The sequence below is a fragment of the Myxine glutinosa genome, chromosome 2 (assembly GCF_964187855.1).
Source record: "Myxine glutinosa chromosome 2, kmMyxGlut1.1, whole genome shotgun sequence".
NCBI lineage: Eukaryota > Metazoa > Chordata > Myxini > Myxiniformes > Myxinidae > Myxine > Myxine glutinosa.
Genome location: NC_136262.1, coordinates 140,856,827 through 140,882,653, shown reverse-complemented (window position 1 = coordinate 140,882,653; position 25,827 = coordinate 140,856,827).

Here is a 25,827-nt window from a genome sequence, read left to right as displayed (position 1 = left end):
GTGCAGGAAACCACTTTTGCACTTGTATTAGTGTGGAAAAACCACTTTTCGCACTTGTGTTAGTGTGGAAAAACCACTTTTCGCACTTGTGTTGATGCAGGAAACCACTTTTGCACTTGTATTAGTGTGGAAAAACCACTTTTCGCACTTGTGTTGATGCAGGAAACCACTTTTGCACTTGTGCTAGTGTTGAAAACCACTTTTCGCACTTGTGTTAGTGTTGAAAAACCACTTTTCGCACTTGTGTTAGTGAAGGAAACCACTTTTCGCACCTGTGTTAGTGTTGAAAACCCACTTTTCGCACTTGTGTTAGTGTTGAAAAACCACTTTTCGCACTTGTGTTAGTGTGGAAAAAACACTTTTTGGACTTGTGATAGTGTTGAAAAACCACTTTTCGCACTTGTGTTAGTGTTGAAAAACCACTTTTCGCACTTGTGTTGATGCAGGAAACCACTTTTTCACTTGTGTTAGTGTTGAAAAACCACTTTCCGCACTTGTGTTAGTGTTGAAAAACTACTTTTGTACTTGTATTAGTGTTGAAAAACCACTTTTCGCACTTGTGTTAGTGTTGAAAACCCACTTTTCGCACTTGTGTTAGTGTTGAAAAACCACTTTTCGCACTTGTTAGTGTTGAAAAACCACTTTTCGCACTTGTGTTAGTGTTGAAAACCCACTTTTCGCACTTGCGATAATGTTGAAAAGCCACTTTTCGCACTTGTGTTAGTGTTGAAAAACCACTTTTCGCACTTGTGTTAGTGTTGAAAAACCACTTTTCGCATGTGTTGGTGCAGGAAACCACTTTTGCACTTGTATTAGTGTGGAAAAAACACTTTTCGTACATGTGTTAGTGTTGAAAAACCACTTTTTGGACTTGTGATAGTGTTGAAAAACCACTTTTCGCACTTGTGGTAGTGTTGAAAAACCACTTTTTGGACTTGTGATAGTGTTGAAAAACCACTTTTCGCACTTGTGTTAGTGTTGAAAAACCACTTTTCGCACTTGTGTTGATGCAGGAAACCACTTTTGCACTTGTGTTAGTGTTGAAAAACCACTTTCCGCACTTGTGTTAGTGTTGAAAAACTACTTTTGTACTTGTATTAGAGTTGAAAAACCACTTTTTGCACTTGTGTTAGTGTTGAAAAACCACTTTTCGCACTTGTGTTAGTGTTGAAAACCCACTTTTTGCACTTGTGTTAGTGTTGAAAAACCACTTTTCGCACTTGTGTTAGTGTTGAAAAACCACTTTTCGCACTTGTGTTAGTGTTGAAAACCCACTTTTCGCACTTGCGATAATGTTGAAAAACCACTTTTCGCACCTATGTTAGTGCTGAAAAACCACTTTTCGCACTTGTTAGTGTTGAAAAACCACTTTTTGCACTTGTGTTAGTGTTGAAAAACCACTTTTCGCATGTGTTGGTGCAGGAAACCACTTTTGCACTTGTATTAGTGTGGAAAAAACACTTTTCGTACATGTGTTAGTGTTGAAAAACCACTTTTCGCACTTGTGTTAGTGTGGAAAAACCACTTTTCGCATGTGTTGGTGCAGGAAACCACTTTTGCACTTGTATTAGTGTGGAAAAAACACTTTTCGTACATGTGTTAGTGTTGAAAAACCACTTTTCGCACTTGTGTTAGTGAAGGAAACTACTTTTCGCACCTGTGTTAGTGTTGAAAAACCACTTTTCGCACTTGTGTTGGTGCAGGAAACCACTTTTGCACTTGTATTAGTGTGGAAAAACCACTTTTCGCACTTGTGTTAGTGTTGAAAAACCACTTTTGCACTTGTATTAGTGTGGAAAAACCACTTTTTGCACTTGTGATAGTGTTGAAAAACCACTTTTCGCACTTGTGTTAGTGTTGAAAAACCGCTTTTCGCACATGTGTTGGTGCAGGAAACCACTTTTGCATTTGTATTAGTGTTGAAAAACCACTTTTTGCACTTGTGTTAGTGTTGAAAAACCACTTTTCGCACTTGTGTTAGTGTTGAAAAACCACTTTTCGCACTTGTGTTAGTGTTGAAAACCCACTTTTCGCACTTGTGTTGGTGCAGGAAACCACTTTTCGCACTTGTGTTAGTGTGGAAAAAACACTTTCTGCACTTGTGTTAGTGTTGAAAAACCACTTTTCGCACTTGTTAGTGTTGAAAAACCACTTTTCGCACTTGTGTTGGTGCAGGAAACCACTTTTGCACGTGTATTAGTGTGGAAAAAACACTTTTTGCACTTGTGATAGTGTTGAAAAACCACTTTTCACACTTGTGTTAGTGTTGAAAAACCACTTTTCGCACTTGTGTTAGTGTTGAAAAACCACTTTTCGCACTTGTGTTGGTGCAGGAAACCACTTTTGCACTTGTAGTAGTGTGGAAAAACCACTTTTCGCACTTGTGTTGATGCAGGAAACCACTTTTGCACTTGTGTTAGTGTTGAAAAACCACTTTTCGCACTTGTGTTAGTGTTGAAAAACTACTTTTGTACTTGTATTAGTGTGGAAAAAACACTTTTTGCACTTGTGATAGTGTTGAAAAACCACTTTTCGCACTTGTGTTAGTGCTGAAAAACCACTTTTTGTGTTAGTGTTGAAAAACCACTTTTGCACTTGTATTAGTGTGCAAAAACCACTTTTCGCACTTGTGTTAGTGTTGAAAAACCACTTTTCGCACTTGTATTAGTGTGGAAAAACCACTTTTCGCACTTGTGTTAGTGTTGAAAAACCACTTTTGCACTTGTATTAGTGTGGAAAAACCACTTTTCGCACTTGTGGTAGTGTTGAAAAACCACTTTTCGCACTTGTGATAGTGTTGAAAAACCACTTTTGCACTTGTATTAGTGTGGAAAAACCACTTTTTGGACTTGTGATAGTGTTGAAAAACCACTTTTCGCACTTGTGTTAGTGTTGAAAAACCACTTTTCGCACTTGTGTTGGTGCAGGAAACCACTTTTGCACTTGTATTAGTGTGGAAAAACCACTTTTCGCACTTGTATTAGTGTGGAAAAACCACTTTTCGCACTTGTGTTGGTGCAGGAAACCACTTTTGCACTTGTATTAGTGTGGAAAAAACACTTTTTGCACTTGTGATAGTGTTGAAAAACCACTTTTCGCACTTGTGTTAGTGTTGAAAACCCACTTTTCACACTTGTGTTGGTGCAGGAATCCACTTTTGCACTTGTGCTAGTGTTGAAAAACCACTTTTGTACTTGTATTAGTGTGGAAAACCACTTTTCGCACTTGTGTTAGTGAAGGAAACCACTTTTCGCACCTGTGTTAGTGTTGAAAACCCAGTTTTCGCACTTGTGTTAGTGTTGAAAAACCACTTTTCGCACCTGTGTTAGTGTTGAAAACCCAGTTTTCGCACTTGTGTTAGTGTTGAAAAACCACTTTTCGCACTTGTGTTGGTGTTGAAAAACCACTTTTCGCACTTGTGTTGGTGGAGGAAACCACTTTTGCACTTGTATTAGTGTGGAAAAACACTTTTCACACTTGTGTTAGTGTTGAAAAAACACTTTTCGCACTTGTGTTGGTGCAGGAAACCACTTTTCGCACTTGTGTTAGTGTTGAAAACCCACTTTTCGCACTTGTGATAGTGTTGAAAAACCACTTTTCGCACTTGTGTTAGTGCTGAAAAACCACTTTTCGCATTTGTGTTAGTGTTGAAAAACCACTTTTGCACTTGTATTAGTGTGCAAAAACCACTTTTCGCACTTGTGTTAGTGTTGAAAAACCACTTTTCGCACTTGTATTAGTGTGGAAAAACCACTTTTCGCACTTGTGTTAGTGTTGAAAAACCACTTTTGCACTTGTATTAGTGTGGAAAAACCACTTTTCGCACTTGTGGTAGTGTTGAAAAACCACTTTTCGCATGTGTTGGTGCAGGAAACCACTTTTGCACTTGTATTAGTGTGGAAAAAACACTTTTCGTACATGTTAGTGTTGAAAAACCACTTTTCGCACTTGTGTTAGTGTGGAAAAACCACTTTTCGCACATGTGTTAGTGTTGAAAAACCACTTTTCGCACTTGTGTTAGTGAAGGAAACCACTTTTCGCACCTGTGTTAGTGTTGAAAAACCACTTTTCGCACTTGTGTTGGTGCAGGAAACCACTTTTGCACTTGTATTAGTGTGGAAAAACCACTTTTCGCACTTGTGTTAGTGTTGAAAAACCACTTTTGCACTTGTATTAGTGTGGAAAAACCACTTTTTGCACTTGTGATAGTGTTGAAAAACCACTTTTCGCACTTGTGTTAGTGTTGAAAAACCGCTTTTCGCACTTGTGTTGGTGCAGGAAACCACTTTTGCACTTGTATTAGTGTTGAAAAACCACTTTTTGCACTTGTGTTAGTGTTGAAAAACCACTTTTCGCACTTGTGTTAGTGTTGAAAAACCACTTTTCGCACTTGTGTTAGTGTTGAAACCCACTTTTCGCACTTGTGTTGGTGCAGGAAACCACTTTTCGCACTTGTGTTAGTGTTGAAAAACCACTTTTGCACTTGTATTAGTGTGGAAAAACCACTTTTCGCACTTGTGGTAGTGTTGAAAAACCACTTTTCGCACTTGTGTTAGTGTTGAAAAACCACTTTTCGCACTTGTGTTAGTGTTGAAAAACCACTTTTTGCACTTGTGTTGGTGCAGGAAACCACTTTTGCACTTGTATTAGTGTGGAAAAACACTTTTCACAGTTGTGTTAATGTTGAAAAAACACTTTTCGTACTTGTGTTGGTGCAGGAAACCACTTTTCGCACTTGTGTTGGTGCAGGAAACCACTTTTGCACTTGTATTAGTGTGGAAAAAACACTTTTCGCACTTGTGGTAGTGTTGAAAAACCACTTTTCGCACTTGTGTTCGTGTTGAAAAACCACTTTTCGCACTTGTGTTAGTGTTGAAAATCCACTTTTCGCACTTGTGTTGGTGCAGGAAACCACTTTTCGCACTTGTGTTAGTGTGGAAAAAACACTTTTTGCACTTGTGATAGTGTTCAAAAACCACTTTTCGCACTTGTGTTAGTGTTGAAAAACCACTTTTCGCACTTGTGTTAGTGCAGGAAACCACTTTTGCACTTGTATTAGTGTGGAAAAAACACTTTTTGCACTTGTTGAAAAACCACTTTTCGCACTTGTGTTAGTGTTGAAAAACCACTTTTCGCACTTGTGTTAGTGTTGAAAAACCACTTTTCGCACTTGTGTTGGTGAAGGAAACCACTTTTCGCACCTGTGTTAGTGTTGAAAAACCACTTTTCGCACTTGTGTTAGTGTTGAAAAACCACTTTTCGCACTTGTGTTGGTGGAGGAAACCACTTCTGCACTTGTATTAGTGTGGAAAAAACACTTTTTGCACTTGTGATAGTGTTGAAAAACCACTTTTCGCACTTGTTTTAGTGTTGAAAAACCACTTTTCGCACTTGTGTTGGTGTTGAAAAACCACTTTTCGCACATGTGTTAGTGTTGAAAAACCACTTTTCGCACTTGTGTTAGTGTTGAAAAACCACTTTTTGCACTTGTGTTAGTGCTGAAAAACCACTTTTCGCACTTGTGTTAGTGTTGAAAACCACTTTTCGCACTTGTGTTGGTGCAGGAAACCACTTTTGCACTTGTATTAGTGTGGAAAAAACCACTTTTCGCACTTGTGTTGGTTCTGAAAAACCACTTTTCGCACTTGTGTTGGTTCTGAAAAACCACTTTTCGCACTTGTGTTAGTGTTGAAAAACCACTTTTTGCACTTGTGTTAGTGCTGAAAAACCACTTTTCGCACTTGTGTTAGTGTTGAAAACCACTTTTCGCACTTGTGTTGGTGGAGGAAACCACTTTTGCACTTGTATTAGTGTGGAAAAAACACTTTTTGCACTTGCGATAGTGTTGAAAACCACTTTTCGCACTTGTGTTAGTGCTGAAAAACCACTTTTCGCACTTGTGTTAGTGTTGAAAAACCACTTTTCGCACTTGTGTTAGTGTTGAAAAACCACTTTTCGCACTCGTGTTGGTGCAGGAAACCACTTTTGCACTTGTATTGGTGTGGAAAAAACACTTTTCGCACTTGTGTTAGTGTTGAAAAACCACTTTTCGCACTTGTGTTAGTGTGGAAAAACCATTTTTCGCACATGTGTTAGTGTTGAAAAACCACTTTTCGCACTTGTGTTAGTGAAGGAAACCACTTTTTGCACCTGTGTTAGTGTTGAAAAACCACTTTTCGCACTTGTGTTGGTGCAGGAAACCACTTTTGCACTTGTATTAGTGTGGAAAAACCACTTTTCGCACTTGTGTTAGTGTTGAAAAACCACTTTTGCACATGTATTAGTGTGGAAAAACCACTTTTCGCACTTGTGTTAGTGTTGAAAAACCACTTTTCGCACTTGTGTTAGTGAAGGAAACCACTTTTGCACTTGTATTAGTGTGGAAAAACCACTTTTCGCACTTGTGTTGGTGCAGGAAACCACTTTTGCACTTGTATTAGTGTGGAAAAAACACTTTTCGCATTTGTGATAGTGTTGAAAAACCACTTTTCGCACACGTGTTAGTGTTGAAAAACCACTTTTCGCACTTGTGTTGGTGCAGGAAACCACTTTTGCACACGTGTTAGTGTTGAAAAACCACTTTTCACACTTGCGTTAGTGTTGAAAAAACACTTTTCGCACTTGTGTTAGTGAAGGAAACCACTTTTCGCACCTGTGTTAGTGTTGAAAAACCACTTTTCGCACTTGTGTTAGTGTTGAAAAACCACTTTTCACACTTGCGTTAGTGTTGAAAAAACACTTTTCGCACTTGTGATAGTGTTGAAAAACCACTTTTCGCCCTTGCGTTAGTGTTGAAAAACCACTTTTCGCACTTGTGTTAGTGAAGGAAACCACTTTTCGCACCTGTGTTAGTGTTGAAAAACCACTTTTCGCACTTGTGTTAGTGTTGAAAAACCACTTTTCACACGTGTTGGTGCAGGAAACCACTTTTGCACTTGTATTAGTGTGGAAAAACCACTTTTCGCACTTGTGTTAATGTTGAAAAACCACTTTTGCACTTGTGTTAGTGTTGAAAAACCACTTTTCGCACTTGTGTTAGTGTTGAAAAACCACTTTTCGCACTTGTGTTAGTGTGGAAAAAACACTTTTCACACTTGTGTTAGTGTTGAAAAAACACTTTTCGCACTTGTGTTGGTGCAGGAAACCACTTTTGCACTTGTATTAGTGTGGGAAAAACAATTTTTGCACTTGTGATAGTGTTGAAAAACAACTTTTCGCACTTGTGTTAGTGTTGAAAAACCACTTTTCGCACTTGTGTTAGTGTTGAAAACCCACTTTTCGCACTTGTGTTAGTGTTGAAAAACCACTTTTCGCACTTGTGTTAGTGTTGAAAAACCACTTTTCGCACTTGTGTTGGTGCAGGAAACCACTTTTGCACTTGTATTAGTGTGGCAAAAACACTTTTTGCACTTGTGTTAGTGTTGAAAAACCACTTTTCGCACTTGTGTTAGTGTTGAAAAACCACTTTTCGCACTTGTGTTAGTGTTGGAAACCACTTTTGCACTTGTCTTCGTGTGGAAAAACCACTTTTCGCACTTGTGTTGGTGTTGAAAAACCACTTTTCGCACTTGTGTTAGTGTTGAAAAACCACTTTTCGCACTTGTGTTGGTGCAGGAAACCACTTTTGCACTTGTATTAGTGTGGAAAAAAACACTTTTTGGACTTGTGATAGTGTTGAAAAACCACTTTTCGCACTTGTGTTAGTGTTGAAAAACCACTTTTCGCACTTGTGTTAGTGTTGAAAAACCACTTTTCGCACTTGTGTTAGTGTTGAAAAACCACTTTTGCACTTGTATTAGTGTGGAAAAACCACTTTTCGCACTTGTGTTGGTGCAGGAAACCACTTTTGCACTTGTATTAGTGTTGAAAAACCACTTTTGCACTTGTATTAGTGTGGAAAAACCACTTTTCGCACTTGTGTTGGTGCAGGAAACCACTTTTGCACTTGTGATAGTGTTGAAAAACCACTTTTCGCACTTGTGTTAGTGTTGAAAACCCACTTTTCACACTTGTGTTGGTGCAGGAAACCACTTTTGCACTTGTGCTAGTGTTGAAAAACCACTTTTGTACTTGTATTAGTGTGGAAAAACCACTTTTCGCACTTGTGTTAGTGAAGGAAACCACTTTTCGCACCTGTGTTAGTGTTGAAAACCCAGTTTTCGCACTTGTGTTAGTGTTGAAAAACCACTTTTCGCACCTGTGTTAGTGTTGAAAACCCACTTTTCGCACCTGTGTTAGTGTTGAAAAACCACTTTTTGCACTTGTGTTAGTGCTGAAAAACCACTTTTCGCACTTGTGTTGGTGCAGGAAACTACTTTTGCACTTGTATTAGTGTGGAAAAACACTTTTCACACTTGTGTTAGTGTTGAAAAAACACTTTTCGCACTTGTGTTGGTGCAGGAAACCACTTTTGCACTTGTATTAGTGTGGGAAAAACACTTTTTGCACTTGTGATAGTGTTGAAAAACCACTTTTCGCACTTGTGTTAGTGTTGAAAAACCACTTTTCGCACTTGTGTTAGTGTTGAAAACCCACTTTTCTCACTTGTGTTAGTGTTGAAAATCCACTTTTCGCACTTGTGTTGGTGCAGGAAACCACTTTTCGCACTTGTGTTAGTGTGGAAAAAACACTTTTTGCACTTGTGTTAGTGTTGAAAAACCACTTTTCGCACTTGTGTTGGTGCAGGAAACCACTTTTGCACTTGTATTAGTGTGGAAAAAACACTTTTTGCACTTGTGATAGTGTTGAAAAACCACTTTTCGCACTTGTGTTAGTGTTGAAAAACCACTTTTCGCACTTGTGTTGGTGCAGGAAACCACTTTTGCATTTGTATTAGTGTGGAAAAACCACTTTTCACACTTGTGTTAGTGTTGAAAAAACACTTTAAACACTTGTGTTAGTGTTGAAAAACCACTTTTCGCACTTGTGTTGGTGCAGGAAACCACTTTTGCACTTGTATTAGTGTGGAAAAAACACTTTTTGCACTTGTGTTAGTGTTGAAAAACCACTTTTGCACTTGTATTAGTGTGGAAAAAACACTTTTTACACTTGTGATAGTGTTGAAAAACCACTTTTCGCACTTGTGTTAGTGTTGAAAAACCACTTTTCGCACTTGTGTTGGTGCAGGAAACCACTTTTGCACTTGTGCTAGTGTTGAAAAACCACTTTTCGCACTTGTGTTAGTGTTGAAAAACCACTTTTGTACTTGTATTAGTGTGGAAAAACCACTTTTCGCACTTGTGTTAGTGTTGAAAAACCACTTTTCGTACTTGTGTTAGTGTGGAAAAACCACTTTTCGCACTTGTGTTAGTGTTGAAAAACCACTTTTGCACTTGTATTAGTGTGGAAAAAACACTTTTTACACTTGTGATAGCGTTGAAAAACCACTTTTCGCACTTGTGTTAGTGTTGAAAAACCACTTTTCCCACTTGTGTTGGTGTTGAAAAACCACTTTTCGCACTTGTGTTGGTGGAGGAAACCACTTTTGCACTTGTATTAGTGTGGAAAAACACTTTTTGCACTTGTGATAGTGTTGAAAAACCACTTTTTGCACTTGTGTTAGTGCTGAAAAACCACTTTTTGCACTTGTGTTGGTGTTGAAAAACCACTTTTGCACTTGTGTTAGTGTTGAAAAACCACTTTTGCACTTGTATTAGTGTGGAAAAACCACTTTTCGCACTTGTGTTAGTGTTGAAAAAACACTTTTTGCACTTGTGATAGTGTTCAAAAACCACTTTTTGCACTTGTGATAGTGTTCAAAAACCACTTTTCGCACTTGTGTTAGTGTTGAAAAACCACTTTTCGCACTCGTGTTAGTGTTGAAAAACCACTTTTCGCACTTGTGTTAGTGTTGAAAAAACACTTTTTGCACTTGTGATAGTGTTCAAAAACCACTTTTTGCACTTGTGATAGTGTTCAAAAACCACTTTTCGCACTTGTGTTAGTGTTGAAAAACCACTTTTCGCACTCGTGTTAGTGTTGAAAAACCACTTTTCGCACTTGTGTTGGTGCAGGAAACCACTTTTGCACTTCTATTAGTGTGGAAAAACCACTTTTCGCACTTGTGTTAGTGTGGAAAAACCACTTTTCGCACTTGTGTTGATGCAGGAAACCACTTTTGCACTTGTATTAGTGTGGAAAAACCACTTTTCGCACTTGTGTTGATGCAGGAAACCACTTTTGCACTTGTGTTAGTGTTGAAAAACCACTTTTGTACTTGTATTAGTGTGGAAAAACCACTTTTCGCACTTGTGTTAGTGTTGAAAAACCACTTTTCGTACTTGTGTTAGTGTGGAAAAACCACTTTTCGCACTTGTGTTAGTGAAGGAAACCACTTTTCGCACCTGTGTTAGTGTTGAAAACCCACTTTTCGCACTTGTGTTAGTGTTGAAAAACCACTTTTCGCACTTGTGTTAGTGTTGAAAAACCACTTTTGCACTTGTATTAGTGTGGAAAAAACACTTTTTACACTTGTGATAGCGTTGAAAAACCACTTTTCGCACTTGTGTTAGTGTTGAAAAACCACTTTTCGCACTTGTGTTAGTGCTGAAAAACCACTTTTCGCACTTGTGTTGGTGTTGAAAAACCACTTTTGCACTTGTGTTAGTGTTGAAAAACCACTTTTCGCACTTGTATTAGTGTGGAAAAATCACTTTTCGCACTTGTGTTAGTGTTGAAAAACCACTTTTGCACTTGTATTAGTGTGGAAAAACCACTTATCGCACTTGTGTTAGTGTTGAAAAACCACTTTTCGCACTTGTGTTCGTGTTGAAAAACCACTTTTCGCACTTGTGTTAGTGTTGAAAAACCACTTTTTGCACTTGTGTTGGTGCAGGAAACCACTTTTGCACTTGTATGAGTGTGGAAAAAACACTTTTCACACTTGTGTTAGTGTTGAAAAAACACTTTTCGCACTTGTGTTGGTGCAGGAAACCACTTTTGCACTTGTATTAGTGTGGAAAAAACACTTTTTGCACTTGTGATAGTGTTGAAAAACCACTTTTCGCACTTATGTTAGTGTTGAAAAACCACTTTTCGCACTTGTGTTAGTGTTGAAAAACCACTTTTCGCACTTGTGTTGGTGCAGGAAACCACTTTTGCACTTGTATTAGTGTGGAAAAACCACTTTTCACACTTGTGTTAGTGTTGAAAAAACACTTTTCACACTTGTGTTAGTGTTGAAAAAACACTTTTCACACTTGTGTTAGTGTTGAAAAACCACTTTTCGCACTTGTGTTGGTGCAGGAAACCACTTTTGCACTTGTGCTAGTGTGGAAAAATCACTTTTCGCACTTGTGTTGGTGCAGGAAACCACTTTTGCACTTGTATTAGTGTGGAAAAAACACTTTTTGCACTTGTGATAGTGTTGAAAAACCACTTTTCGCACTTATGTTAGTGTTGAAAAACCACTTTTCGCACTTGTGTTAGTGTTGAAAATCCACTTTTCGCACTTGTGTTAGTGTTGAAAATCCACTTTTCGCACTTGTGTTGGTGCAGGAAACCACTTTTCGCACTTGTGTTAGTGTGGAAAAAACACTTTTTGCACTTGTGATAGTGTTCAAAAACCACTTTTTGCACTTGTGATAGTGTTCAAAAACCACTTTTCGCACTTGTGTTAGTGTTGAAAAACCACTTTTCGCACTCGTGTTAGTGTTGAAAAACCACTTTTCGCACTTGTGTTGGTGCAGGAAACCACTTTTGCACTTGTATTAGTGTGGAAAAACCACTTTTCGCACTTGTGTTAGTGTGGAAAAACCACTTTTCGCACTTGTGTTGATGCAGGAAACCACTTTTGCACTTGTATTAGTGTGGAAAAACCACTTTTCGCACTTGTGTTGATGCAGGAAACCACTTTTGCACTTGTGCTAGTGTTGAAAACCACTTTTCGCACCTGTGTTAGTGTTGAAAACCCACTTTTCGCACTTGTGTTAGTGTTGAAAAACCACTTTTCGCACTTGTGTTAGTGTGGAAAAAACACTTTTTGGACTTGTGATAGTGTTGAAAAACCACTTTTCGCACTTGTGTTAGTGTTGAAAAACCACTTTTCGCACTTGTGTTGATGCAGGAAACCACTTTTGCACTTGTGCTAGTGTTGAAAACCACTTTTCGCACCTGTGTTAGTGTTGAAAACCCACTTTTCGCACTTGTGTTAGTGTTGAAAAACCACTTTTCGCACTTGTGTTAGTGTGGAAAAAACACTTTTTGGACTTGTGATAGTGTTGAAAAACCACTTTTCGCACTTGTGTTAGTGTTGAAAAACCACTTTTCGCACTTGTGTTGATGCAGGAAACCACTTTTGCACTTGTGTTAGTGTTGAAAAACCACTTTCCGCACTTGTGTTAGTGTTGAAAAACTACTTTTGTACTTGTATTAGTGTTGAAAAACCACTTTTCGCACTTGTGTTAGTGTTGAAAACCCACTTTTCGCACTTGTGTTAGTGTTGAAAAACCACTTTTCGCACTTGTTAGTGTTGAAAAACCACTTTTCGCACTTGTGTTAGTGTTGAAAACCCACTTTTCGCACTTGCGATAATGTTGAAAAACCACTTTTCGCACTTGTGTTAGTGTTGAAAAACCACTTTTCGCACTTGTGTTAGTGTTGAAAAACCACTTTTCGCATGTGTTGGTGCAGGAAACCACTTTTGCACTTGTATTAGTGTGGAAAAAACACTTTTCGTACATGTGTTAGTGTTGAAAAACCACTTTTTGGACTTGTGATAGTGTTGAAAAACCACTTTTCGCACTTGTGGTAGTGTTGAAAAACCACTTTTTGGACTTGTGATAGTGTTGAAAAACCACTTTTCGCACTTGTGTTAGTGTTGAAAAACCACTTTTCGCACTTGTGTTGATGCAGGAAACCACTTTTGCACTTGTGTTAGTGTTGAAAAACCACTTTCCGCACTTGTGTTAGTGTTGAAAAACTACTTTTGTACTTGTATTAGTGTTGAAAAACCACTTTTTGCACTTGTGTTAGTGTTGAAAAACCACTTTTCGCACTTGTGTTAGTGTTGAAAACCCACTTTTTGCACTTGTGTTAGTGTTGAAAAACCACTTTTCGCACTTGTGTTAGTGTTGAAAAACCACTTTTCGCACTTGTGTTAGTGTTGAAAACCCACTTTTCGCACTTGCGATAATGTTAAAAAACCACTTTTCGCACCTATGTTAGTGCTGAAAAACCACTTTTCGCACTTGTTAGTGTTGAAAAACCACTTTTCGCACTTGTGTTAGTGTTGAAAAACCACTTTTCGCACTTGTGTTAGTGTTGAAAACCCACTTTTCGCACTTGCGATAATGTTGAAAAACCACTTTTCGCACCTATGTTAGTGCTGAAAAACCACTTTTCGCACTTGTTAGTGTTGAAAAACCACTTTTCGCACTTGTGTTGGTGCAGGAAACCACTTTTGCACTTGTATTAGTGTGGAAAAAACACTTTTCGTACATGTGTTAGTGTTGAAAAACCACTTTTCGCACTTGTGTTGGTGGAGGAAACCACTTTTGCACTTGTATTAGTGTGGAAAAAACACTTTTTGCACTTGTGATAGTGTTGAAAAACCACTTTTGCACTTGTATTAGTGTGCAAAAACCACTTTTCGCACTTGTGTTAGTGTTGAAAAACCACTTTTCGCACTTGTATTAGTGTGGAAAAACCACTTTTCGCACTTGTGTTAGTGTTGAAAAACCACTTTTGCACTTGTATTAGTGTGGAAAAACCACTTTTCGCACTTGTGGTAGTGTTGAAAAACCACTTTTCGCACTTGTGATAGTGTTGAAAAACCACTTTTGCACTTGTATTAGTGTGGAAAAACCACTTTTTGGACTTGTGATAGTGTTGAAAAACCACTTTTCGCACTTGTGTTAGTGTGGAAAAACCACTTTTCGCACTTGTGTTAGTGTGGAAAAACCACTTTTCGCACTTGTGTTAGTGTTGAAAAACCACTTTTCGCACTTGTATTAGTGTGGAAAAAACACTTTTCACACTTGTGTTAGTGTTGAAAAAACACTTTTCGCACTTGTGTTGGTGCAGGAAACCACTTTTGCACTTGTATTAGTGTGGAAAAACACTTTTCACACTTGTGTTAGTGTTGAAAAAACACTTTTCGCACTTGTGTTGGTGCAGGAAACCACTTTTGCACTTGTATTAGTGTGGGAAAAACACTTTTTGCACTTGTGATAGTGTTGAAAAACCACTTTTCGCACTTGTGTTAGTGTTGAAAAACCACTTTTCGCACTTGTGTTAGTGTTGAAAACCCACTTTTCTCACTTGTGTTAGTGTTGAAAATCCACTTTTCGCACTTGTGTTGGTGCAGGAAACCACTTTTCGCACTTGTGTTAGTGTGGAAAAAACACTTTTTGCACTTGTGTTAGTGTTGAAAAACCACTTTTCGCACTTGTGTTGGTGCAGGAAACCACTTTTGCACTTGTATTAGTGTGGAAAAAACACTTTTTGCACTTGTGATAGTGTTGAAAAACCACTTTTTGCACTTGTGTTAGTGTTGAAAAACCACTTTTCGCACTTGTGTTGGTGCAGGAAACCACTTTTGCATTTGTATTAGTGTGGAAAAACCACTTTTCACACTTGTGTTAGTGTTGAAAAAACACTTTAAACACTTGTGTTAGTGTTGAAAAACCACTTTTCGCACTTGTGTTGGTGCAGGAAACCACTTTTGCACTTGTATTAGTGTTGAAAAACCACTTTTGCACTTGTATTAGTGTGGAAAAAACACTTTTTACACTTGTGATAGTGTTGAAAAACCACTTTTCGCACTTGTGTTAGTGTTGAAAAACCACTTTTCGCACTTGTGTTGGTGCAGGAAACCACTTTTGCACTTGTGCTAGTGTTGAAAAACCACTTTTCGCACTTGTGTTAGTGTTGAAAAACCACTTTTGTACTTGTATTAGTGTGGAAAAACCACTTTTCGCACTTGTGTTAGTGTTGAAAAACCACTTTTCGTACTTGTGTTAGTGTGGAAAAACCACTTTTGCACTTGTATTAGTGTGGAAAAAACACTTTTTACACTTGTGATAGCGTTGAAAAACCACTTTTCGCACTTGTGTTAGTGTTGAAAAACCACTTTTCCCACTTGTGTTGGTGTTGAAAAACCACTTTTCGCACTTGTGTTGGTGGAGGAAACCACTTTTGCACTTGTATTAGTGTGGAAAAACACTTTTTGCACTTGTGATAGTGTTGAAAAACCACTTTTTGCACTTGTGTTAGTGCTGAAAAACCACTTTTTGCACTTGTGTTGGTGTTGAAAAACCACTTTTGCACTTGTGTTAGTGTTGAAAAACCACTTTTGCACTTGTATTAGTGTGGAAAAACCACTTTTCGCACTTGTGTTAGTGTTGAAAAAACACTTTTTGCACTTGTGATAGTGTTCAAAAACCACTTTTTGCACTTGTGATAGTGTTCAAAAACCACTTTTTGCACTTGTGATAGTGTTCAAAAACCACTTTTCGCACTTGTGTTAGTGTTGAAAAACCACTTTTCGCACTCGTGTTAGTGTTGAAAAACCACTTTTCGCACTTGTGTTGGTGCAGGAAACCACTTTTGCACTTCTATTAGTGTGGAAAAACCACTTTTCGCACTTGTGTTAGTGTGGAAAAACCACTTTTCGCACTTGTGTTGATGCAGGAAACCACTTTTGCACTTGTATTAGTGTGGAAAAACCACTTTTCGCACTTGTGTTGATGCAGGAAACCACTTTTGCACTTGTGATAGTGTTGAAAAACCACTTTTGTACTTGTATTAGTGTGGAAAAACCACTTTTCGCACTTGTGTTAGTGTTGAAAAACCACTTTTCGTACTTGTGTTAGTGTGGAAAAACCACTTTTCGCACTTGTGTTAGTGAAGGAAACCACTTTTCGCACCTGTGTTAGTGTTGAAAACCCACTTTTCGCACTTGTGTTAGTGTTGAAAAACCACTTTTCGCACTTGTGTTAGTGTTGAAAAACCACTTTTGCACTTGTATTAGTGTGGAAAAAACACTTTTTACACTTGTGATAGCGTTGAAAAACCACTTTTCGCACTTGTGTTAGTGTTGAAAAACCACTTTTCGCACTTGTGTTAGTGCTGAAAAACCACTTTTCGCACTTGTGTTGGTGTTGAAAAACCACTTTTGCACTTGTGTTAGTGTTGAAAAACCACTTTTCGCACTTGTATTAGTGTGGAAAAATCACTTTTCGCACTTGTGTTAGTGTTGAAAAACCACTTTTGCACTTGTATTAGTGTGGAAAAACCACTTATCGCACTTGTGTTAGTGTTGAAAAACCACTTTTCGCACTTGTGTTAGTGTTGAAAAACCACTTTTCGCACTTGTGTTAGTGTTGAAAAACCACTTTTTGCACTTGTGTTGGTGCAGGAAACCACTTTTGCACTTGTATGAGTGTGGAAAAAACACTTTTCGCACTTGTGTTGGTGCAGGAAACCACTTTTGCACTTGTATTAGTGTGGAAAAAACACTTTTTGCACTTGTGATAGTGTTGAAAAACCACTTTTCGCACTTATGTTAGTGTTGAAAACCCACTTTTCGCACTTGTGTTAGTGTTGAAAAACCACTTTTCGCACTTGTGTTGGTGCAGGAAACCACTTTTGCACTTGTATTAGTGTGGAAAAACCACTTTTCACACTTGTGTTAGTGTTGAAAAAACACTTTTCACACTTGTGTTAGTGTTGAAAAAACACTTTTCACACTTGTGTTAGTGTTGAAAAACCACTTTTCGCACTTGTGTTGGTGCAGGAAACCACTTTTGCACTTGTGCTAGTGTGGAAAAATCACTTTTCGCACTTGTGTTGGTGCAGGAAACCACTTTTGCACTTGTATTAGTGTGGAAAAAACACTTTTTGCACTTGTGATAGTGTTGAAAAACCACTTTTCGCACTTATGTTAGTGTTGAAAAACCACTTTTCGCACTTGTGTTAGTGTTGAAAATCCACTTTTCGCACTTGTGTTGGTGCAGGAAACCACTTTTCGCACTTGTGTTAGTGTGGAAAAAACACTTTTTGCACTTGTGATAGTGTTCAAAAACCACTTTTTGCACTTGTGATAGTGTTCAAAAACCACTTTTCGCACTTGTGTTAGTGTTGAAAAACCACTTTTCGCACTCGTGTTAGTGTTGAAAAACCACTTTTCGCACTTGTGTTGGTGCAGGAAACCACTTTTGCACTTGTATTAGTGTGGAAAAACCACTTTTCGCACTTGTGTTAGTGTGGAAAAACCACTTTTCGCACTTGTGTTGATGCAGGAAACCACTTTTGCACTTGTATTAGTGTGGAAAAACCACTTTTCGCACTTGTGTTGATGCAGGAAACCACTTTTGCACTTGTGCTAGTGTTGAAAACCACTTTTCGCACTTGTGTTAGAGTTGAAAAACCACTTTTGTACTTGTATTAGTGTGGAAAAACCACTTTTCGCACTTGTGTTAGTGTTGAAAAACCACTTTTCGTACTTGTGTTAGTGTGGAAAAACCACTTTTCGCACTTGTGTTGATGCAGGAAACCACTTTTGCACTTGTGCTAGTGTTGAAAACCACTTTTCGCACCTGTGTTAGTGTTGAAAACCCACTTTTCGCACTTGTGTTAGTGTTGAAAAACCACTTTTCGCACTTGTGTTAGTGTGGAAAAAACACTTTTTGGACTTGTGATAGTGTTGAAAAACCACTTTTCGCACTTGTGTTAGTGTTGAAAAACCACTTTTCGCACTTGTGTTGATGCAGGAAACCACTTTTGCACTTGTGTTAGTGTTGAAAAACCACTTTCCGCACTTGTGTTAGTGTTGAAAAACTACTTTTGTACTTGTATTAGTGTTGAAAAACCACTTTTCGCACTTGTGTTAGTGTTGAAAACCCACTTTTCGCACTTGTGTTAGTGTTGAAAAACCACTTTTCGCACTTGTTAGTGTTGAAAAAACACTTTTCGCACTTGTGTTAGTGTTGAAAACCCACTTTTCGCACTTGCGATAATGTTGAAAAACCACTTTTCGCACTTGTGTTAGTGTTGAAAAACCACTTTTCGCACTTGTGTTAGTGTTGAAAAACCACTTTTCGCATGTGTTGGTGCAGGAAACCACTTTTGCACTTGTATTAGTGTGGAAAAAACACTTTTCGTACATGTGTTAGTGTTGAAAAACCACTTTTTGGACTTGTGATAGTGTTGAAAAACCACTTTTCGCACTTGTGGTAGTGTTGAAAAACCACTTTTTGGACTTGTGATAGTGTTGAAAAACCACTTTTCGCACTTGTGTTGATGCAGGAAACCACTTTTGCACTTGTGTTAGTGTTGAAAAACCACTTTCCGCACTTGTGTTAGTGTTGAAAAACTACTTTTGTACTTGTATTAGTGTTGAAAAACCACTTTTTGCACTTGTGTTAGTGTTGAAAAACCACTTTTCGCACTTGTGTTAGTGTTGAAAACCCACTTTTTGCACTTGTGTTAGTGTTGAAAAACCACTTTTCGCACTTGTGTTAGTGTTGAAAAACCACTTTTCGCACTTGTGTTAGTGTTGAAAACCCACTTTTCGCACTTGCGATAATGTTGAAAAACCACTTTTCGCACCTATGTTAGTGCTGAAAAACCACTTTTCGCACTTGTTAGTGTTGAAAAACCACTTTTCGCACTTGTGTTAGTGTTGAAAAACCACTTTTCGCACTTGTGTTAGTGTTGAAAACCCACTTTTCGCACTTGCGATAATGTTGAAAAACCACTTTTCGCACCTATGTTAGTGCTGAAAAACCACTTTTCGCACTTGTTAGTGTTGAAAAACCACTTTTCGCACTTGTGTTGGTGCAGGAAACCACTTTTGCACTTGTATTAGTGTGGAAAAAACACTTTTCGTACATGTGTTAGTGTTGAAAAACCACTTTTCGCACTTGTGTTGGTGTTGAAAAACCACTTTTCGCACTTGTGTTGGTGGAGGAAACCACTTTTGCACTTGTATTAGTGTGGAAAAAACACTTTTTGCACTTGTGATAGTGTTGAAAAACCACTTTTGCACTTGCATTAGTGTGCAAAAACCACTTTTCGCACTTGTGTTAGTGTTGAAAAACCACTTTTCGCACTTGTATTAGTGTGGAAAAACCACTTTTCGCACTTGTGTTAGTGTTGAAAAACCACTTTTGCACTTGTATTAGTGTGGAAAAACCACTTTTCGCACTTGTGGTAGTGTTGAAAAACCACTTTTCGCACTTGTGATAGTGTTGAAAAACCACTTTTGCACTTGTATTAGTGTGGAAAAACCACTTTTTGGACTTGTGATAGTGTTGAAAAACCACTTTTCGCACTTGTGTTAGTGTTGAAAAACCACTTTTCGCACTTGTGTTAGTGTTGAAAAACCACTTTTGCACTTGTATTAGTGTGGAAAAACCACTTTTCGCACTTGTGTTGGTGCAGGAAACCACTTTTGCACTTGTATTAGTGTGGAAAAAACACTTTTTGCACTTGTGATAGTGTTGAAAAACCACTTTTCGCACTTGTGTTAGTGTTGAAAACCCACTTTTCACACTTGTGTTGGTGCAGGAAACCACTTTTGCACTTGTGCTAGTGTTGAAAAACCACTTTTGTACTTGTATTAGTGTGGAAAAACCACTTTTCGCACTTGTGTTAGTGAAGGAAACCACTTTTCGCACCTGTGTTAGTGTTGAAAACCCAGTTTTCGCACTTGTGTTAGTGTTGAAAAACCACTTTTCGCACTTGTGTTGGTGTTGAAAAACCACTTTTCGCACTTGTGTTGGTGGAGGAAACCACTTTTGCACTTGTTTTAGTGTGGAAAAAACACTTTTTGCACTTGTGATAGTGTTGAAAAACCACTTTTTGCACTTGTGTTAGTGCTGAAAAACCACTTTTCGCACTTGTGTTAGTGTTGAAAAACCACTTTTGCACTTGTATTAGTGTGGAAAAACCACTTTTCGCACTTGTGTTAGTGTTGAAAAACCACTTTTCGCACTTGTGTTAGTGTGGAAAAACCACTTTTCGCACTTGTGTTAGTGTTGAAAAACCACTTTTTGCACTTGTATTAGTGTGGAAAAAACACTTTTCACACTTGTGTTAGTGTTGAAAAAACACTTTTCGCACTTGTGTTGGTGCAGGAAACCACTTTTGCACTTGTATTAGTGTGGGAAAAACACTTTTTGCACTTGTGATAGTGTTGAAAAACCACTTTTCGCACTTGTGTTAGTGTTGAAAAACCACTTTTCGCACTTGTGTTAGTGTTGAAAACCCACTTTTCTCACTTGTGTTAGTGTTGAAAAACCACTTTTCGCACTTGTGTTAGTGTTGAAAATCCACTTTTCGCACTTGTGTTGGTGCAGGAAACCACTTTTCGCACTTGTGTTAGTGTGGAAAAAACACTTTTTGCACTTGTGTTAGTGTTGAAAAACCACTTTTCGCACTTGTGTTGGTGCAGGAAACCACTTTTGCACTTGTATTAGTGTGGAAAAAACACTTTTTGCACTTGTGATAGTGTTGAAAAACCACTTTTCGCACTTGTGTTGGTGCAGGAAACCACTTTTGCATTTGTATTAGTGTGGAAAAACCACTTTTCACACTTGTGTTAGTGTTGAAAAAACACTTTTCGCACTTGTGTTGGTGCAGGAAACCACTTTTGCATTTGTATTAGTGTGGAAAAACCACTTTTCACACTTGTGTTAGTGTTGAAAAAACACTTTAAACACTTGTGTTAGTGTTGAAAAACCACTTTTCGCACTTGTGTTGGTGCAGGAAACCACTTTTGCACTTGTATTAGTGTGGAAAAAACACTTTTTGCACTTGTGTTAGTGTTGAAAAACCACTTTTGTACTTGTATTAGTGTGGAAAAACCACTTTTCGCACTTGTGTTAGTGTTGAAAAACCACTTTTCGTACTTGTGTTAGTGTGGAAAAACCACTTTTCGCACTTGTGTTAGTGTTGAAAAACCACTTTTGCACTTGTATTAGTGTGGAAAAAACACTTTTTACACTTGTGATAGCGTTGAAAAACCACTTTTCGCACTTGTGTTAGTGTTGAAAAACCACTTTTCCCACTTGTGTTGGTGTTGAAAAACCACTTTTCGCACTTGTGTTGGTGGAGGAAACCACTTTTGCACTTGTATTAGTGTGGAAAAAACACTTTTTGCACTTGTGATAGTGTTGAAAAACCACTTTTCGCACTTGTGTTAGTGCTGAAAAACCACTTTTTGCACTTGTGTTGGTGTTGAAAAACCACTTTTGCACTTGTATTAGTGTGGAAAAACCACTTTTCGCACTTGTGTTAGTGTTGAAAAACCACTTTTTGCACTTGTGTTGGTGCAGGAAACCACTTTTGCACTTGTATTAGTGTGGAAAAAACACTTTTGACACTTGTGTTAGTGTTGAAAAAACACTTTTTGCACTTGTGATAGTGTTCAAAAACCACTTTTTGCACTTGTGATAGTGTTCAAAAACCACTTTTCGCACTTGTGTTAGTGTTGAAAAACCACTTTTCGCACTTGTGTTGGTGCAGGAAACCACTTTTGCACTTGTATTAGTGTGGAAAAACCACTTTTCGCACTTGTGTTAGTGTGGAAAAACCACTTTTCGCACTTGTGTTGATGCAGGAAACCACTTTTGCACTTGTATTAGTGTGGAAAAACCACTTTTCGCACTTGTGTTGATGCAGGAAACCACTTTTGCACTTGTGTTAGTGTGGAAAAAACACTTTTTGCACTTGTGATAGTGTTCAAAAACCACTTTTCGCACTTGGGTTAGTGTTGAAAAACCACTTTTCGCACTTGTGTTGGTGCAGGAAACCACTTTTGTACTTGTATTAGTGTGGAAAAACCACTTTTCGCACTTGTGTTAGTGTTGAAAAACCACTTTTCGTACTTGTGTTAGTGTGGAAAAACCACTTTTCGCACTTGTGTTGATGCAGGAAACCACTTTTGCACTTGTGCTAGTGTTGAAAACCACTTTTCGCACCTGTGTTAGTGTTGAAAACCCACTTTTCGCACTTGTGTTAGTGTTGAAAAACCACTTTTCGCACTTGTGTTAGTGTGGAAAAAACACTTTTTGGACTTGTGATAGTGTTGAAAAACCACTTTTCGCACTTGTGTTAGTGTTGAAAAACCACTTTTCGCACTTGTGTTGATGCAGGAAACCACTTTTGCACTTGTGTTAGTGTTGAAAAACCACTTTCCGCACTTGTGTTAGTGTTGAAAAACTACTTTTGTACTTGTATTAGTGTTGAAAAACCACTTTTCGCACTTGTGTTAGTGTTGAAAACCCACTTTTCGCACTTGTGTTAGTGTTGAAAAACCACTTTTCGCACTTGTTAGTGTTGAAAAACCACTTTTCGCACTTGTGTTAGTGTTGAAAACCCACTTTTCGCACTTGCGATAATGTTGAAAAACCACTTTTCGCACTTGTGTTAGTGTTGAAAAACCACTTTTCGCACTTGTGTTAGTGTTGAAAAACCACTTTTCGCATGTGTTGGTGCAGGAAACCACTTTTGCACTTGTATTAGTGTGGAAAAAACACTTTTCGTACATGTGTTAGTGTTGAAAAACCACTTTTTGGACTTGTGATAGTGTTGAAAAACCACTTTTCGCACTTGTGGTAGTGTTGAAAAACCACTTTTTGGACTTGTGATAGTGTTGAAAAACCACTTTTCGCACTTGTGTTAGTGTTGAAAAACCACTTTTCGCACTTGTGTTGATGCAGGAAACCACTTTTGCACTTGTGTTAGTGTTGAAAAACCACTTTCCGCACTTGTGTTAGTGTTGAAAAACTACTTTTGTACTTGTATTAGTGTTGAAAAACCACTTTTTGCACTTGTGTTAGTGTTGAAAAACCACTTTTCGCACTTGTGTTAGTGTTGAAAAACCACTTTTCGCACTTGTGTTAGTGTTGAAAAACCACTTTTCGCACTTGTGTTAGTGTTGAAAACCCACTTTTCGCACTTGCGATAATGTTGAAAAACCACTTTTCGCACCTATGTTAGTGCTGAAAAACCACTTTTCGCACTTGTTAGTGTTGAAAAACCACTTTTCGCACTTGTGTTAGTGTTGAAAAACCACTTTTCGCACTTGTGTTAGTGTTGAAAAACCACTTTTCGCACTTGTGTTAGTGTTGAAAACCCACTTTTCGCACTTGCGATAATGTTGAAAAACCACTTTTCGCACCTATGTTAGTGCTGAAAAACCACTTTTCGCACTTGTTAGTGTTGAAAAACCACTTTTCGCACTTGTGTTAGTGTTGAAAAACCACTTTTCGCACTTGTGTTAGTGTTGAAAACCCACTTTTCGCACTTGCGATAATGTTGAAAAACCACTTTTCGCACCTATGTTAGTGCTGAAAAACCACTTTTCGCACTTGTTAGTGTTGAAAAACCACTTTTCGCACTTGTGTTGGTGCAGGAAACCACTTTTGCACTTGTATTAGTGTGGAAAAAACACTTTTCGTACATGTGTTAGTGTTGAAAAACCACTTTTCGCACTTGTGTTGGTGTTGAAAAACCACTTTTCGCACTTGTGTTGGTGGAGGAAACCACTTTTGCACTTGTATTAGTGTGGAAAAAACACTTTTTGCACTTGTGATAGTGTTGAAAAACCACTTTTGCACTTGCATTAGTGTGCAAAAACCACTTTTCGCACTTGTGTTAGTGTTGAAAAACCACTTTTCGCACTTGTATTAGTGTGGAAAAACCACTTTTCGCACTTGTGTTAGTGTTGAAAAACCACTTTTGCACTTGTATTAGTGTGGAAAAACCACTTTTCGCACTTGTGGTAGTGTTGAAAAACCACTTTTCGCACTTGTGATAGTGTTGAAAAACCACTTTTGCACTTGTATTAGTGTGGAAAAACCACTTTTTGGACTTGTGATAGTGTTGAAAAACCACTTTTCGCACTTGTGTTAGTGTTGAAAAACCACTTTTCGCACTTGTGTTAGTGTTGAAAAACCACTTTTGCACTTGTATTAGTGTGGAAAAACCACTTTTCGCACTTGTGTTGGTGCAGGAAACCACTTTTGCACTTGTATTAGTGTGGAAAAAACACTTTTTGCACTTGTGATAGTGTTGAAAAACCACTTTTCGCACTTGTGTTAGTGTTGAAAACCCACTTTTCACACTTGTGTTGGTGCAGGAAACCACTTTTGCACTTGTGCTAGTGTTGAAAAACCACTTTTGTACTTGTATTAGTGTGGAAAAACCACTTTTCGCACTTGTGTTAGTGAAGGAAACCACTTTTCGCACCTGTGTTAGTGTTGAAAACCCAGTTTTCGCACTTGTGTTAGTGTTGAAAAACCACTTTTCGCACTTGTGTTGGTGTTGAAAAACCACTTTTCGCACTTGTGTTGGTGGAGGAAACCACTTTTGCACTTGTTTTAGTGTGGAAAAAACACTTTTTGCACTTGTGATAGTGTTGAAAAACCACTTTTTGCACTTGTGTTAGTGCTGAAAAACCACTTTTCGCACTTGTGTTAGTGTTGAAAAACCACTTTTGCACTTGTATTAGTGTGGAAAAACACTTTTCACACTTGTGTTAGTGTTGAAAAAACACTTTTCGCACTTGTGTTGGTGCAGGAAACCACTTTTGCACTTGTATTAGTGTGGGAAAAACACTTTTTGCACTTGTGATAGTGTTGAAAAACCACTTTTCGCACTTGTGTTAGTGTTGAAAAACCACTTTTCGCACTTGTGTTAGTGTTGAAAACCCACTTTTCTCACTTGTGTTAGTGTTGAAAAACCACTTTTCGCACTTGTGTTAGTGTTGAAAATCCACTTTTCGCACTTGTGTTGGTGCAGGAAACCACTTTTCGCACTTGTGTTAGTGTGGAAAAAACACTTTTTGCACTTGTGTTAGTGTTGAAAAACCACTTTTCGCACTTGTGTTGGTGCAGGAAACCACTTTTGCACTTGTATTAGTGTGGAAAAAACACTTTTTGCACTTGTGATAGTGTTGAAAAACCACTTTTCGCACTTGTGTTAGTGTTGAAAAACCACTTTTCGCACTTGTGTTGGTGCAGGAAACCACTTTTGCATTTGTATTAGTGTGGAAAAACCACTTTTCACACTTGTGTTAGTGTTGAAAAAACGCTTTAAACACTTGTGTTAGTGTTGAAAAACCACTTTTCGCACTTGTGTTGGTGCAGGAAACCACTTTTGCACTTGTATTAGTGTGGAAAAAACACTTTTTGCACTTGTGTTAGTGTTGAAAAACCACTTTTGTACTTGTATTAGTGTGGAAAAACCACTTTTCGCACTTGTGTTAGTGTTGAAAAACCACTTTTCGTACTTGTGTTAGTGTGGAAAAACCACTTTTCGCACTTGTGTTAGTGTTGAAAAACCACTTTTGCACTTGTATTAGTGTGGAAAAAACACTTTTTACACTTGTGATAGCGTTGAAAAACCACTTTTCGCACTTGTGTTAGTGTTGAAAAACCACTTTTCCCACTTGTGTTGGTGTTGAAAAACCACTTTTCGCACTTGTGTTGGTGGAGGAAACCACTTTTGCACTTGTATTAGTGTGGAAAAAACACTTTTTGCACTTGTGATAGTGTTGAAAAACCACTTTTCGCACTTGTGTTAGTGCTGAAAAACCACTTTTTGCACTTGTGTTGGTGTTGAAAAACCACTTTTGCACTTGTATTAGTGTGGAAAAACCACTTTTCGCACTTGTGTTAGTGTTGAAAAACCACTTTTTGCACTTGTGTTGGTGCAGGAAACCACTTTTGCACTTGTATTAGTGTGGAAAAAACACTTTTCACACTTGTGTTAGTGTTGAAAAAACACTTTTTGCACTTGTGATAGTGTTCAAAAACCACTTTTTGCACTTGTGATAGTGTTCAAAAACCACTTTTCGCACTTGTGTTGGTGCAGGAAACC